The sequence below is a fragment of the Equus asinus genome, chromosome 21 (assembly GCF_041296235.1).
Source record: "Equus asinus isolate D_3611 breed Donkey chromosome 21, EquAss-T2T_v2, whole genome shotgun sequence".
In the NCBI taxonomy this organism is placed as follows: domain Eukaryota; kingdom Metazoa; phylum Chordata; class Mammalia; order Perissodactyla; family Equidae; genus Equus; species Equus asinus.
This window is the reverse complement of record NC_091810.1, coordinates 51,095,728-51,111,817: the sequence shown is the minus strand read 5'-3', so window position 1 is coordinate 51,111,817 and position 16,090 is coordinate 51,095,728. Positions and strand designations below refer to the sequence as shown.

The following is a 16,090-nucleotide window of genomic DNA, read 5'->3' as shown; positions in this document are numbered from 1 at the left end:
GGATGTTTCCACACCTTCTGCTTTTGTGATAGTGTTGTTATGAATGTTCCTGTACAAGGTTTTATTTAACAACCTGTTTTTAATTATTTTGGGTATGTACCTAAGAGTAGAATTTCTGGATCATGTGGTAATTCTATGTTTAACTTGCTGAGGAACCACCAAAGTGTTTTCCACAGTGGTTGTACCATTTTACACTGCCACCAGAAATATATGAGGGGTTTCAATCTCTCAATATCCTCACCAACACTTACTAATTTCTGGGTTTTTTTTTATTAAGGTCATTCTAGTAGGTGTAAAGTGGTATCTCATTGTGGTTTTGATTTGCATTTGTATATCTTATTTGGATAAATTTCCATTCAAGTCCTTTGCCCATTTTTAAAAATTATTTTATTAAGATCATAATGGTATATAACATTGTGACATTTCAGGTGTACACTGTTACGTAATATCAGTTTCTGTATAGACTACATTGCGCTCACCACCAACAGTCACCATATATATGAGCCCCTTTATCCTTTTTGCCCACCTCCCCACTCCCTTCCTCTCTGGTAATCACTAACCTGTTCTCTTTGTCCATGTGTTTGTTCATCTTCCACATACAAGTGAAATCATGCAATATTTGTCTCTGTCTGGCTTATTTCACTTAACATAAGGTCCATCCATGTTGTTGCAAATGGGATGATTTTGTCTTGTTTTATGGCTGAGTATTCAACTGTATATACACCACATCTTCTTTATCCAGTCATCAGTTGATGGGCACTTGGGTTGCTTCCACATCTAGGCTATCATGAATAATGTTGCAATGAACATAAAGGTGCATAAGTCTTTTTGAATTGTTGATTCCAAGTTCTTTGGATAAATACCCAGTAGTGGGATAGGTGGATTGTAGGATATTTCTAATTTTTTGAGAAAGCTCCTTACTGTTTTCCATAGTGGCTGCACCAGTTTGCATTCCCACTAGCAGCGTATGAGGGTTCCCTTTTCTCCAGATCCTCTCCAACATTTGTTATTTTTTCTTTTGGTGATTAGGTGATATCTCATTGTAGTCTTGATTTGCACTTCCCTAATGATCAGTGATGATGAACATCTTTTCATGTGCCTGTTTGCCATCTGTATATCTTCTCTGGAAAAATGTCAGAGAAAAACGTCTGTTCAGATCCACTGCACTTTTTTTTTTCTTTGGTGAGGAAGATTAGCCCTGAGTTAACATCTGTTTTCAAGTCTCCTCCTTTTTGCTTGAGGAAGACTGTCACTGAGCTAACATATGTGCCAATCTTCTCTATTTTGTATGTGGGACACCGCCACAGCATGGCTTGAAGAGTGGTGTGTAAGTCCGCACCCGGGACCAAAACCTGCAAACCCCAGGCCGCCAAAGTAGAATGCACAAATATAACCACTATGCCACGGGACTGGCCCCCCTCTGCCCATTTTTTGATCAGGTTGGGTTTTTTTGCTGTGGAGTTATAGGAGTTCTTTATATATTTTAGAGATTAACCCTTGTTGGATACATGAATTGCAAATATTTTCTCCCAGTTGGTGGGTTGTCTTTTCATTTTGCTCAAGTTTTCCTTTGCCTTGCAGAAGCTCTTTAGTCTGACGTCGTCCCATTTGTTTGTTTTTTCTGTTGTTTGCCCTGCCTGAGTAGACATGGTATTTGAAAAGATGTTTCTAAGACCGATGTCAAAGAGTATACTGCCCATATTTTCTTCTAGGAGCTTTATGGTTTCACATATTACCTTCAAGTCTTTGATCCATTTTGAGTTAATTTTTGTGTATGGTGAAAGATAATGGTCTACTTTCATTCTTTTGCATGTGGCTGTCCAGTTTTCCCAACACCCTGTATTGAAGAGACTTTCCTTTCTCCATTGTACTTAGCTTCTTTGTCAAAGATTAGCTGTCCATAGGTGTGTAGTTTTACTCCTGGGCTTTCAGTTCTCTTCCATTGATCTGTGTGTCTCTTTGTGTGCCAGTACCATGTTGTTTTGATTCCTATAGCTTTGCAGAACATTTTGAAGTCAGGGATTGTGATGCCTCCAACTTTGTTCTTTTTTCTCAGGATTACTTTAGCTATTCAGGGTCTTTTGTTGTTCCACATAAATTTTAAGATTCTTTGTTCTATTCCTGTGACAAATGTCATTGGAATCCTGATTGGGATTGAATTCGATCTGTAGATTGCTTTAGGCAATATGCACATTTTAACTATGTTTCTTCTTCCAATCCATGTGCATAGACTATCTTTCCATTTCTTCATGTCATCTTCAATTTCTTTCAATAATGTCTTATAGTTTTCAGTGTATAGGTCTTTCACCATCTTGGTTAAATTTATTCCTAGATATTTCATTCTTTTTGTTGCAAGTGTAAATGAGATTTATTCTTGAGTTCTCTTTCTGGTAGTTTGTTATTGGAGTACAGAAATGCAACTGATTTTTGTACGTTGATTTTGTACCCTGCAACTTTGTTGTAGTTGTTGATTATTTCTAAGAGTTTTCTGATGAATTCTTTAGGGTTTTCTGTATATAGAATCATGTCATCTGCAAAGAGGGTGAGTTTCACTTCTTCACTCCCTATTTGGATTCCTTTTATTCCTTTCACTTGCCTAACTGCTCTGGCCAAAACCTCCAGTATTATGTTGAATAAGAGTGGCGAGAGTGGGCACCCTTATCTTGTTCCTGTTCTCAGGGGAATGGCTTTCAGTTTTTCCCTGTTGAGTATGATGTTGGCTGTGGGTTTGTCATATATGGCCTTTATTATGTTGAGGTACTTTCCTTCTATACCCATTTTATTGAGATTTTTATCATATAGGGATGCTGAATCTTGTCAAATGCTTTCTCTGTATCTATTGAGATGATCATGTGGTTTTTATTCCTCATTTTGTTAACGTGGTATATCACATTGACTTGCAGATGTTGAACTATCCCTGTGTCCCTGGTATAAATCCCACTTGATCATGGTGCATGACCCTTTAATGTGTGCCATATTCAGTTTGCCAACGTTTTGTTGAAGATTTTTGCATCTATGTTCATCAGCGATATTGGCCTGAAATTTCCCTTCTTTGTCTTGTCCTTGCCTGGTTTTGGGATCAGGGTGATGTTGGCTTCACAGAATGGGTTAGGAAGTGGTCCATATTCTTCAATTTTTTGGAATAGTTTGAGAAGGATAGGTATTAAATCTTCTTTAAATGTTTGGTAGAATTCTCCAGAGAAGCCATCTGGTCCTGAACTTTTGTTTTTTGGGAGGTTTTTGATTACTGTTTCAATCTCTTTACTTGTGATTGCTCTATTCAGATTCTCTATTTCTTATTGATTCAGTTTTGGGAGGATGTATGAGCCTAAGAACTTATCCATTTCTTCTAGGTTACCCAATTTGTTGGCATTTAGTTTTTCATAGTATTCTGTTATAATCCTTTGTATTTCTGTGGTATCCATTAATTTCTCCTCTTTCATTTCTAATTTTATTTGTTTGAAGCTTCTCTCTTTTACTTAGTGAGTCTGGTTAAGGTCTTGTCAATTTTGTTTATCTTTTCAAAGAAACAGCTCTTAGTTTCACTGATCCTTTCTACCGTTTTTTTTTTTTTTTTAATTTCTATTTCATTTATTATTTCCCTCCTTCTGCTGACTTTGGGCTTTGTTTGTTCTTTTTCTAGTTCTGTTAGGTGTAGTTTAAGATTACTTATTTGAGATTTTTCTTATTTGTTGAGATGGGCCTGTACTGCTATGAATTTCCCTTTTAGAACTGGTTTTGCTGCATCCCATAAGATTTGGTATGATGCATTTTCATTTTCGTCTCCTTTGATTTCTTCAATGATCCATTGGTTGTTCAGTAGCATGCTGTTTAGTCTCCACATATTTATGACTTTCTCAGCACTTTTCTTGCAGTTGATTTCTAGTTTCACAGCATTATGGTTGAAAAAGATGCTTCATATAATTTCAATCTTCTTAAATTTATCGAGGCTTGCCTTGTTTCCCAACATATGGTCTATCCTTGAGGATGTTTCACGTGTACTTGAGAAGAACGTGTGTTCTGCTGGTTTGGGATGGAATGTTCTTAAGTCCATCTGGTCTAGTTTTTTGTTTAATTCCACTATTTCCTTGTGTTTTTCTGTCTGGATGATCTATCCGTTGATGTAAGTGGGGTGTTAGGGTCCCCTACTAATATTGCTTTGCTGTTAATTTCTCCCTTTAGGTCTGTTACTAGTTGCTTTGTGTACTTTGGTGCTCTTGTTTTAGGTACATATATATTCATAAATGTTACGTCCTCTTGGTGGAATGTCCTTTTTATTATTATATACTGCCCCTCTTTGTCTTTTTCATCTTGAAGTCTGCTTTGTCTGATATAAGTATGGCAACACCTGCTTTCTTTTGTTTGCCATTACCTTGGAGTATTGTCTTCCATCCCTTCACTCTGAGCCTGTTTGTCTTTACAGCTGAGATGTTTCCTGGAGGCAGCATATTGTTTGGTTTTGTTTTTTAATCCATCCAGCCACTCTGTGTCTTCTGATTGGAGAATTCAATCCATTTACATTTAGAATGATTATTGATATATAAGGGCTTAATACATCCATTTCATCTCTTGTTTTCTGGTTGTTCTATACTTCCCTTGTTTCTCTTCCCTTGTATTTCTGACTGCCATTTCAGTTTGGTGACTTTACATGATGGTTTTCTCAGTTTTCTCTTTATTTACCATTTGTGTCTCTGTTCTTTTTGTGTAGTGGTTACCATGAGGTTTGTATAAAAGATCTCGCAGATGAGACAGTCCATTTTCAGACAGCCTCTTATCTCCACTAGCCTAAGCAGGTTCCATGCTTTTCGTCTTCCCTTTATTATTGTTACAAATTATTCCATTTTGCATTGAGTTTGTGATTAAAATGAAATGTTTTAGTTATTTTTGATGCTTTTCTTCCCTTTATCTTTAATGTTATAATTAAGTGTTTGCTCACCTGTTCTGATAGAGAGCTGCAATTTTCTGAGTTTTGTCTATTTATCTCCTTGCTCTAAGCTTTGTAAATCCTTTCCTTTTTGTTTCAGGTATGAGGGCATTCTTGATCATTTCTTGTGTGTGTGTGTGTGTGGCGGGGGGGTTATGACGATGAACTCCCTCAGCTTTTATTTATCTGGGAGAGTTTTTATTTCTCCATCATATCTGAAGGATAGTTTTGCTGGATAGAGCATTCTTGGCTGAAAGTTTTTGTCTTTCAGTCTTTTGAATATATTATTCCACTCTCTCCAAGGCTTTATGGTTTCTGCTGAGAAACCTGCTGAAAGTCTGATAGGCATTCCTTTGTAATTATTCTCTTCTACCTTGCTGTCTTTAATATTTTTTCTTTGTCACTGACTTTTGCCAGTTTTATTAATACACGCCTTGGAGAAGGTCTTTTTGTTTTGCTGTAATTAGGAATCCTATTGGCTTCATTCACTTGTAATTCCAGTTCCTTTCCCAGGTTTGGGAAGTTCTCAGTAATTATCTCTGAACAAACTCTCTGCTCCTTTCTCTCTCTTCTCCCTCTTGAATATCTATATTCCTTATGTTGCATTTCCTAATTGAGTCAGATATTTCTCGGAGAATTTCTTCATTTTTTTAAAGTCTCAGTTCTCTCTTCACCTACACCTGAAGCATTTCTACATTTCTGTCCTCTAAATTACTAATTTTGTCCTCCATACTGTCAGCTTTGTTTTTAAAGGTTTCTAGATTGTTTATTTCACTCATTGTGTTCTTCATCTCCAGCATTTCTGTTTGGTATTTTCTTTTTTGAGTTTCAATCTCTTTTGTGAAGAATTCCTTCTGCTCATTAATTTTATTCCTGAGTTCATTGAACTGAGTTTTCTTATACCTAGTTGAGTTTCCTCATGATAACTATTTTGAATTTTCTGTCATTTAGATTGTAAATTTCTGTGACTTCAGAAGTGGTTTCTGGAGACTTGTCAATTTCCTTCTGATCTGGAGTGTTAATGTATTTCTTCATGGTGTTTGATGAGGTAGACCTTTGCCAGCACATAGTGGTAGTATCTAGTCACAGATTCCACTGCCACCATGGCTGGGGTTGGGGGAGGCCCAGGAGCTGTTTTTTCTGAACCCCCCACATCCACTGGAACCCACAACTGGAAATTGTGGCCATCCACTGGAAGTTGTGCTGATAGGGATCTTCTGCATTTGCCTGCTGGCCACTGCTACTTGACAGATCAAACATGTAGTTACTCTGGTATGGATCTGCTGACCCGGTTGTCTGGCCAAGCTGATGCACCAGGCCAGTGGAGAGGGAGGGAGGGACACTTTTTGTTGTGCACATAGCCCTCTCTGCACTCACTGGCAGCCCACCTGGGCTGCTGGGCTTGGCAGGGGTGCCCACATGGTGGCTGAGCCACCTAAGTGTGGAGCATTTCCACAGGCTAGTACGGAACTCTGAAAGTGAAAGTGTTTGCACAGTGGCCTGCTTGCTCCCTCGCCTCCTCTTAGAGTCACAAACAGCTGCTGTGTGAGGATCCATGACCTAGATTGCTGCCACTGGGGAGGGGGAGAAGATCCGCTCACCTCCTTCCACTGCTTCCTGGGGATCCAGTACCCCCACCTTCAGACTTACGGCTGCATGGGTCTCTCAGATGTCCTAGTGTGCTGTATGAGTACCCTCTGTTGGTTAATGAATGTCCTTTTGGTTGTATCTTAGCGTGGAGAGACAAAGGGAACATCTCACTCCACCATGATGATGACATCACTCCTCTTATAACCTTTTTAATGTTGTCTGATAATAAAATAGCCTCTCCAGCTCTCTTTTGGTTACTGTTTGGCATGGAATATCTTTTTCCATCCTCTCACTTTAACCTCTTTGTCTTCTTACATCTAAGTGTAGTGTATATCTAAAGTGTCTTGTAGACAGCATATAGATGGATTCCGTCTTTTTAAAATCTAATCTGCCAGTCTCTGTCTTTTAATAGGAGAGTTTAATCCATTCACATTTATGTGATTACTGATAAGGAAAGATTTACTTAGGCCATTTAGTTATTTGTTTTTTGAATGTCTTACAAGATTTTTATACTTCAGTTCCTCCATTGCTGCCTTTTTCTGTATTTGGTTGATTTTTTGTAGTGTGCCACTTTGATTCTCTTCTTTCCTTTTCTGCATATTTTAAAAGTCATTTTCTTAGTGGTTTCCTTGAGGACTGGAATTATTATTAACATCTTATAACAACCTAGATTGAATAGTGTTGTTAGAGAGGGGTTCAACAGCAGATTTGAGCAGGCAGAAGAAAGGATTAGCAATTTTGAAAATAAGAAATGAAATTATCCAGTCTGAGGAACTTACTTTCAATAGTGTATACTGGGTTTCTATACATCTTTGTCTCTCCCCTTTTATATTGTTATTGCCACAGATTACACTTTATAGATTGTATGCCCACTAACATAGATTTAAAATTATTGTTTAATGCATTTGTTGCCTTTTAAATCACAAAAGACAAAAAGTTACAAACCAAACCAAAAGTATAATAATACTGGTTAACCCTACTAGTGTTCTCTATTCTTTCTTACTGTTTCAAATTACTGTCTAGTGTCCTTCCCTTTCAGCTTGAAGGAGACGTCCTTTAGTGGTTCTTGTAGGGCAGGTCCACTGGTAACAAATTCCCTCAGCTTTTGTTTGTCTGAAAATATCTTAAATTTTTCCTTCATTATTGAAGGATAGTTTTGTAGAATACAGAATTCTTGGTTGGGTTTTTCTTCATTCAGGACTTTAAATATGTCATCCCACTGCCTTCTGGCCTCCACGGTTTCTGAGGAGAAAAAACCAGCTATTAATCTTATTGAGAATCCCTTGTATGTGAAGAGTTGCTTCTGTCTTGCTACTTTCAAAAGCTTAGGTCAGCTGTTTGGAAGTAGGTGTCAAGGGCTGTCTTAGCTAAAGTTAGCTAAGCTAAAGTTCTGCTGGGGAAAGCTCTGTGCAACGCATGGGCTCACCCCTGGGCTGTAGGTGCAAAAAGAAGTCAGGGGACCCAGATCAATCCAAGTGCCTTCCAACTATTTGCTCACGTAAGCCTCATCACAACCCAACGAGGCCTGCAGGAGCTATACCCCCACAAGAAAGTGATAGAACCAGTATGTGAACACAGGCAGTCTGGCCCCAGTCTGTACTCTTAATATCACACTACACTACCCTGTATTACATTTGTGTTTTGTTTAAAAATTTAAATGACCATATATTCCTCTTAATATAGGTAAAAGAAAAATATTTTACAAGACAGCTGGAGCTTTAGCTCCATCATAAGATGAAGGCAGGCAGCACATTTTATTTATTCTACATATACTTTCCACATAATAGTTGCTCAAAAACACTGACTAAACTAAAAGCAGCCTGTTTCTCAAGATTTGAAATATTAAAAACAGCTGTGAATTCCAGGGGTCTAAACATTCCAGCAGGAAGAGAAAGAAGGGAAGTACACTCCAGAACATCCAATTTCCTAGGATAAAGTCTCTTAGGAAAAAGTCCACAGGCCTTGAAATGCTTAAAATGGCTCACAGTCATTCTCCAACCTCGCCCTGCAGCCATACACAACTCCTCTCTTGCTTCTAAGGTTCTGCACCTGCTGGAACACTCTTGCCCATTCTTCTCCTAGATATCTCATCTTCAAGGCCTCAGCTGTAGTATCACTTGCCCCAGGAAGTCTTTCCTCTTACCCCAAAGTCTGGATCGAGGTTCCTCCTCCTATGAGCTGCCAAAGTGCTCCAAAGAGGCACATATTTCAGAGATATTGCAGGTTCAGTTGAGAACCTCAATAAAGTGAATATGGCAATAAAGCGAGTCACAGATATTTTGTGGTTTCCCAGTGCATATAAAAGTTATGTTTAAGCTATACTGTAGTCTATTAAATGTGCAATAGCATTATGTCCAAAAAAAGTACATGCCTTAATTAAAAAATACTTTATTGCTAAAAAATGCTAAGCATCATCTAAGCCTTCAGCAAATTGTACTCCTTTTGCTGGTAGAGGGTCCTGCCCTCCATGCAGCATCTGCAAAGTGCAATAAAGCAAAGCACAATAAAACAAAGTATGCCTGTACTCATCCAACATGGTTCTTATCACTGACAGTGGACCTGCCTGTTACCGTCTCTGTACCAACGATGATGATTTCTAACTCTCATAGAGCATGTACTATGTGCCAGGGACCAATCCAAGTGCCTTCCAACTATCTGCTCACGTAAGCCTCATCACAACCCAACGAGGCCTGCAGGAGCCATACCCCCGCTAGAAAGTGATAGAACCAGTATGTGAGCACAGGCAGTCTGTGCTCTTAACATCACACTACACTACCCTGTATTACATTTGTGTTTTGTTTAAAAATTTAAATGACCATATATTCCTTTTAATATAGGCAAAAGAAAAATATTTCACAAAAATGCAAAATGCCAAGGGAATAATCACTGTCTGTGGCTACCAAATTCTAGACCAAAAGGAAAGCTTAGAAGAAAAGTGTCAATTTTCAGAAGTAAAAATACTCACTTTTCCAAGGTCAGAAAAAAGACTAAAGACATTTAAAGAAAGAAGCTATCTGAGGATTTCTACTACCACCCTATGCTGCTTCCGTGAAACTCATTTCTAGGACTAGATCACATCTTGGTTTACTCTGATCCCACAGGGGCAAAGGAAATTAACAGGTCTCCAAAACCTCTTCTGCCTTTCCTGTCTCAGCTCCATCCATCCAGCCACCCAGGCCAAGCATTTTGATCTTGACTCCTCTTTCTCTCACACTCCATATCTGGTCCTCAGAAAATCCTGAGGACTCCACCGTCAAAATCTATCCAGACTCAGCCACATCTCACCACCTCCAGAGCTTCCACTTAGACTAAACAACAAACAACTCTCACCTGGAAAAATGCACTAGCCTAGCTAGACCCCCTGCTTCTACTCCTGAAATCACTTCCTTGTCTCCTATTCAGGTATAGAACTGCAGTGCAAATCTCCCAGACCCCCAGGCCCAGCACCTTTCTGCTGCTGTGCCTGTACAGCCTTCTCCCCACATCTGGCCACCTACCACATCCCTACAGGCTACTGGTGCCCTACTCTTATCCCCCGATCCTATTTCTGGGCATGTTGGCTCCATTTCCAACTACCAGCACTTGCATCTGTTTGCCTGAGAGTGTTCTATTACTGCTGGAGGCCTCTCTGCCTAAGTGAGACAGATCACAAATGCCGTGAATTAATGCTAGCTGGAAGCAGCCCTCAATCAGTGGTTGATATTATTACTATACAGATTAGGGGTCGGCAAACTAGAACCCATGGCCTGTTTTTGTGTGGTCTGTGAGCTAAGAATGGTTTTTCACATTTTTAAAGGGTTATATAAGGCCAGCCTGGTGACGCAGTGGTTAAGTGCGCACGTTCTGCTTCCCCAGCCTGAGGTTCGCCGGTTCGAATACGGCACCACTTGGCAAGCCATGCTCTGGCAGGCATCCCACATAAAGTAGAGGAAGATGGGCATGGATGTGAGCTCAGGGCCAGTCTTCCTCAGCAAAAAGAGAAGGACTGGCAGCAGATGTTAGCTCAGGGCTAATCTTCCTCAAAAAAGGGGGGGAGTTATATAAAACAAACAAACTGAAAAAACAAAGAAAAATACACAAAAGAGACTATGTGTGGTGTGGCCTTACTATCTGGCCCTTTAGGGAGAGTTTGCTAACCCTGGCACAGCCAGTCCAGCTGGCCCAGACTCAGGTAGGGAGCTCTGAGGTGGACGTCCTGCACTGTTTCTCAGCATTTCCCAGTGAGATTACTCTCAGCTGCCCATGGTAGTAACTTGTAGGACAATGCACATTCCCTCCCACCTCACTTCCCACCTCCCTACCAGTGTCCATTTCATCTCATACATAAGCTACATGTACTCAAATCTTTGTTTCAGGGGAAGCCCAAACTAAAATGCTCCCTACCACCAAAATGCTAGCCAAATTCCTGCTTATCCTTCAAGGCAGCACTGCCTCTCTACTCCTCCACCTCCAGGCAGTTAGGCACACCTCTCCTCAGTACTCCCATAGTAACCTGCAAACACTGACCCCAGAGGCTTCTATTCATCTGCTTGATTAACATAAGAAATGTGTGGGAAGGGGACATGCCATTTCAGTTTCAGCATCTCCAATACTAACCACATGGAAGATGTTCAAGAAATGTGTGCTAAGGGGCCAGTCCAGGGTGTAGTGGTTAAGCTCACGCGCTGTACTTTGGCACCCAGGGTTTGCCAGTTTGGATCCTGGGCATGGACCTACACACCGTTCATCAAGCCATGCTGTGGCAGCATCCCACATACAAAATAGAGGAAGAGCGGCACAAATGTTAGCTCAGCAACAATCTTCCTCAAGCAAAAAGAAGAAGACTAGCAACAGATGTTAGCTCAGGGCCAATCTTCCTCAGCAAAAAATAAAGTATGTTAATTGTTTATCTACCAAATGCTTTACCCAAGACTAGCTTCATGGATGTGCAACGTGTATGGCTGCACAAGACCCCACATTCAGAAAGGCCTACTGCTTGGAGTTTAACGCTCTGCAGTAGCTGTATGGAAATTCTTAATAAATTTGCCTTTAAACTTGTATTTTGTCAGTGAAGTCCATCACAATGAAGCATATGTCTCATGAGGGTTTGGAGTGTAGGTTCACACATGGTCCCTCCTCCCTGAGATAGGTTCTTGCCTACCAGCTCTCCTGCCCCCTTGTATCCCACGACCTGGCCTTCCCCTCCCTGTCTAAGTATCCCATTTTCTGCTGCCCCCTGGCAGGGGCCTGAATGTAAAAACAAGGAGACTTGGGGTCAGATGTGCATACTCCACTGTATCCTGGGGCAGGGTGAGGCAATGGCCACCACCATCCCAGGCCGACAGCACCATAAGCACATCTGGTGGGCATTTTGGTAGGGGCAAGTCTTTCACCCACTCCCATCCAAGCATATTTTAGTACCTTTAATGGTACTTTTCCCCTCCTTTTGAATAAGCAGCCCTGCATTTTCACATTGCATGAGGTCCCACAAGTTACACAGATGGTCTTGGCTCTATATCTCCCATTCTCACTCCCAGTTATCTGTGATGGAGACCTCAGGAGACAGTGAAGGCATACAGAAAGAGCAACCTCACAAACGACACTCAGAGAAGATGTTGCATGAGACACTTCCCTGGAGACCTCAGGAGTGGGAGGTATTTTTTCTCCTCCCTTCTCAGGGGAAAACAACACAGGATCAGGGGTGGGATAGTGAAAGAACAGATGGGGATATTTCTAAGATCTCCTGATCTCTCTTCTCTGAAGCAATGTGGAGTGGTAAAGATGTCTTTGATCTCCTATGGGCTCTCCAGAGCTTTTTCGGAGCTTGTTTGTGAGGCCAGGGGTAACTTCTGCCTGGGGAGAGACTCCGGTTTTGGAATGCTGAGCAGGTCAGTGCCCTGGAACAGCTGCAGGAGTTAGTTCCTTTGCTTCTGGAGTCTAGGCTTTAGGGCAGAGGTCAATGGTGCTTTGGGACTTCCTTCTCAGATATCCAGCTGGCCTCTCCAAAGCACAGGCAGAGACAAGGCTTCAGTGACTTAGCTTTCTTTCTTGTTCACAAAAAGCGAATATAAATGTGTCTAGAGAGTGACCATATCGGCACAGAAAGAGGGAACCTGTGTGCACACCCCCCCAAAGGGGCGATGGTGATCATGAGGAAATGTGAGATGTGGGCAGACAAGGGAGAGAGGTTGAGAAGAGGAAGCCACTGCAACTGAGATGTCCAGCCTCAGCCTGAAGGTACTTCTTTCCTCCAGAGAAAAGGAGGAGGAAAGGGACCAAGTCTGTTCTTAAATACCCATCAGGCCACAGGATTATTCTCCTTCAGGAGATTTATAATGTCCTCATTGTGATTCTGACTTGCTCTCCAAGTTTAAATCCACCTTCTATAACCATGAGCAGTAGCTGTGGAATCACAAGTGACCCAATGACCCTTACATTAACCTCAGACCTGCACCATAAGGCAGTCCAGCTAGCCTGGCATCTAGGCACTCTTCCCTCATCCCACAGTGCTTCCACCACTTCCCAGGGCAGGTCTGGAGCAACAGCACTCTCTGCCTTGCTGGGCTGCTGCTGGGCCACACCTCAGGTCCTGGTGACCTAACCTCTAGGAAGTGTAAACAGACACCTCTTGCCACAGTGCCCACTTGCTACAAGTTTCATCAGATTTTCCCAGAGGAAACAGCATTCCCTGCTCCCAGGGTGATCCGGTGGTGATGAATAGGGTCCACAGCCCAGGACGCTGCTAGATCTGAACAGGGATATCAAGTGCAGCAGTTCTTTGGGTTCAAGCTGAACAAGTCTCTCATTCCAGGAACAATAAAAGGTAAGCAATTCAATGGAACCTAAGTATCTAATAAAACTACTAAAAGCTGTCTATTATTCACACTGTTTTCCGCAGGCAAGCTGAGGCTCTGGCAGAAAGGGAAACTCTCTGGACAGAAGAGCTTCCCGGGGGAGAAGAGGATAGTGAGGCTTGTGCCCTGGGTCCATGATCTCTGGTCTCCTGGCCATAAAGGCCCAGAATCTGTGCATTCTCTGATACAAGCTTTATCGCCTTTGGAGGCTGGGAGACTACATCTAGCCTTGGAAATTTTTTCCTAAGCCAATCAGATTTTAAGAAAAGTTTTTAAAAAACTCCTTTAAGATCACATGACAAAGATGCTGGTTTGGGAAAATAAGTACACAGCACCAAGAATGTGATAGGCTGGTTTTTCTCTTCAAAGAAAAGCAGAGTGACTGCAAAGACAAGAAGAAACCATTGTGCCCTCGGAGGGGGGGAGTTCTTAGAGGGGATGCCAGGGTATTACCTCCCTGTCATTTTGTTGGGGGAGCAGTGAGCTGAATGACCACGACCATAAACAGGAAAGCAGGCGAGGAATATGCCACTTATTCTTCCCGCAGGGCTCGGCTTAGCTGTTCTCTTCCCAGGAAGCCTCCCTGACACTGCCTCCCTTTGCACCGAGGCTAGGCCACATCTGCTATGCACGACATCCAACAGCACCGCAATGGTCTCTCTCGGCCAAGACTGTGGGTTGTTGAGGGGATGGACTGTGTTCTGCATCATTGGTCTGGCATAGTACCTGGCAAATATTAAAGCCATCTTTATTGTGGTGGCTATAAAACCCAACTTTATGCTCTCTCAACTTCTGTTATGTAGGGCCACTGCCTCAAAAAGCCTCTCTGTTCCCTGTCCAGGCAGATCCTGCCGGGCCCTGCTCCTGGCCCACTGCAGGTGATAGCCTCTTTCTCAAGCTTCTTGTTCAAGGAGCAAATTCCTTGCAATCAAAGGTATCAGCACCAAATAGTGTTCCTCAAAAAATTCCTATCACCATGCTGAAGTAGAAAAAGTACAGATTCTGTTCTGCCACACAGACCTGCCAGTGCAGCAGTTATCCCTTACCAGCTCTCCACTCTAGTTTCATCAACTTTAGAGAACTCGGGAATAACACCACCTCCAAGGATGTTAGGCAACCAAAGGAAATGTCGTGTCTGGAAGCACCTGAGGACCTCCGAAGCCAGTGGTCAATGAAGATGCCTTCCCTTCCTTCTCATCAGACCAATCCTACCCTGAGCCTCGTCCACCCTTTTCTCAGGACTGATGTCCAGCCAAGAGCACTGGTCGGATATGATGCAGGCCTGTGCCAGGCTGGGCTGCATCTGGGCTCTACTGTTTGTTAAATATTGTTATCACCACATCTGCCTCTTACCCAACCCTCCATCCCATTCTAAATGACCCTGAGTCAAGGAGGTGTCCTCCATACTTGAGACCTTAAGCATCTCATAAAATTTTCCTATCAGAGGCCCAACATCATAAATCCAAGGACAATCTGTTTTGAAACACTTGTGTGATCTCAAATTATTCATTCAAAGATAAGGCCAACTGTACCCAAGCAGCTGCTATATACATATCCTACATTCTCTGTCCAGAAAACTGCCTGGTCCCAGCTGGCTACACCCAATCCCCAGAAAATGAATAGCAAAGAGGAAACATCGTTCCCTTTTCCTGTAGCTAGAGCTGTCTTTGTGGAGTGGAATCACAACTACCACCTCTTCAACTAAAACTGCCCATACAGAATACAAGTTTAATTCAGTGTATTCCTCCATCATGTATTTCCTCACCAACTTCCAATGTGCAAAGGCACAGACAAAGAGGCCACCAAGGAACTGAGAATTCAGTGGAGGGGGAGCTGAATCCCACCTCTTCAAGAGAAGGCAACATGAGTGAAAACCACCATAAATGTCATTACAAACTGTTGCTCCAGAAATTAGAATAAAAGAAAAAAATACTTTTAGCTGAGATGTGGTAGAACTTCAGATAAATTTTCAAGAAAGACCCAGCCTAGTGGTTCTCAGTATGTGGTCCCCAGACTTGGGAACTTGTTAGAGATGCTAACTGCGGGGCCTATCCCAGAACTGATGAATGAGAAACACTGGGGTGGGGCCTAGCAATGTGTCTTTCAATATGCCCTCCAGGTGATTCTGATGCTGACTCAGGTCTGAGTACCACTGCCTTAGCAAATAGGCCAGGCCTAGAAAAGTATGATTTGAAAGAGAGAGATGGGTCAATTAGCTTAAACGGAAAAAACAAACCAACTCAAGAGTTGGGTTCTCAGAGCATTCCTAATTCATCAGTTACAGGATGTAGCCACAACTATCTTATTTTGTACAACACAATTTAACAAAGTTTAAACATCAGGACAAATACACTGAGCCAGAGTGAGGAATCTGGGTGACAGAATACCACAGGTATAGGCACCACAATCTCTAGACCTGGATTTGAACCCCAGTTTCTCTACTTATTAATTGTGTAGACCAGGCAAGTTTCTAATCCTCCATCCCTATTTTGTTAAATGGAAATATAAATGGATCACTTTCCAAAGTTATTATGAGAATTGATGAGACATTTAATCATATACCTGAAGCACCAACACAGCACCCAGCAGGAAATTCTCAATGAATGATGCTCATCTTAGTTCTAATTAGGGAAGAGGTTGGGATCATTAACAACTGAACATTGAGTTCAGTCCTGAGCCATCCTCCTTCTGGTACAGCACTGAAAACATCTATAAATACTAGATGTACAATTAATCTGGAAAC

General features: G+C 41.8%; 1 protein-coding gene across 6 annotated transcripts in view; it reads right to left on the bottom strand.

The window, feature by feature from the left end:
* SCAP (SREBF chaperone) overlaps nucleotides 1–16,090 on the bottom strand; it is an 80,512-nt gene that overhangs the window by 26,045 nt on the left and 38,377 nt on the right. For 2 of the 6 annotated variants that reach the window (XM_070493419.1, XM_070493418.1), the window contains exon 3: nucleotides 7,518–7,756. The exons of the other annotated variants lie outside the window; for them this stretch is intronic. The gene's annotated coding sequence lies outside the window, so the exon portion shown is untranslated. The remainder of the gene's footprint in view (nucleotides 1–7,517; nucleotides 7,757–16,090) is intronic. 6 annotated transcript variants of the gene reach the window in all.